The sequence below is a fragment of the Suricata suricatta genome, chromosome 12, assembly GCF_006229205.1.
Source record: "Suricata suricatta isolate VVHF042 chromosome 12, meerkat_22Aug2017_6uvM2_HiC, whole genome shotgun sequence".
Taxonomy (NCBI): Eukaryota; Metazoa; Chordata; class Mammalia; order Carnivora; family Herpestidae; genus Suricata; species Suricata suricatta.
Window position 1 is genome coordinate 93,778,565 of NC_043711.1, and position 1,292 is coordinate 93,779,856.

Sequence of the window (1,292 nt, forward strand, 5' to 3'; positions counted from 1 at the left end):
TTAAACTTGCTGCAGCAGATCCCCTTTTTAAGTCGGTGGAAGATTGATGATTTCATTATTTGTGGCACTCGGCAATAAATCTGGGAGTTTTCAGCTAAAGCGAGCACTTTCCCGAGTTGTGTCTTCACGGGACTGTTATTCATCATGTCCAATCTCTCGTTCACCTTGGAGAGCCCTGGCCTGGGGGCGGGGGCAGCTCCTCCCAGACTTGACAAAGTTTACTTCTCAGGGGCAGGGGGAGGGGACCGCGCAGGATAGGACAGGGCTGGGGAGGGCGGTGGAGGCTCGAGGAGGTGGCCTGGAGCAGCTAGCCCCAACAGAGGCCAGAGAAGGAGCCAGAAGGGGGATTACAGGAGAAACTTCAGGGCCCCAAAGCCCGGCCCATTGCCAAGAAACTCTGCCGTGGAGGAAAGGAGGTAACACCGAGAAGAAAGGAAGAGAAACCGCCGAAGGGTTCTCTGCCAAGGGAGTGTCGGAGATTTTAATTCAAGATGAAATGTGTTCGTGTTTGTGTACAGCTAATTTCCCTCCCAAATGAAGGGTTTTGTCTATCACTCGGGTGTTTCAATAGCAACTGAGCCCCCCCCCCCCCCCGCCAGTGTAATTAAGGTAGCATGTGCCTCTTTAATTTCCGAGGCAGGCTGTTTGTGTTAACATGTTGGGGAAGCAAACATGGCTTGGATTGCATCCTGGGTCTAAGGAGGGAAAAAAAAACACAACAAAGAAGAGAAGAAAATACCTGCAAAGAGAGACTTGGCCCCCTTGGAGATCTCCCTGAAGGAAGACCCCCCCGCCCCCCCCGCCCACCTCCCGTCCCAGGTCCTAGCTGAGGAGCCTTGAGAAGGAAAGTTCAGGCCCTGCCAGGAGACTCTGGAAACCGGAGTCGGGAATTGAGGCGCCTGTGGGGGGCGGGGGGGGGGCAGGGAGGAGGGTGTGCGGGGGTGGCGGTGGGCTGTGTTTTTTCACACGAGCGCATTCTGTTTGCATAGTAAATACATGGGTAAGTACTTCAACTCCACTCACACAAAAAAATGCGCTCACGTTTTTCCTGAACCACATGGATCTCTTAAATTAACTTTTTTCCCCTGTTTTTAATACAGAGATGGTAAATTACTTTTCTACTGCAGCATAACAAATTACCACTAATTAGATGGCCTAAAACAATACCCATTTATTACCTCCCAGTTTTGTAAGTCAGAAGTCCACGTTCTCCATGAAGGGTCTCACCAGCTAAAATCTAGGCATCCGCAGGGGCCATGGTTCGCATCGGAACTTAGAGTTCAAGGCAGCAA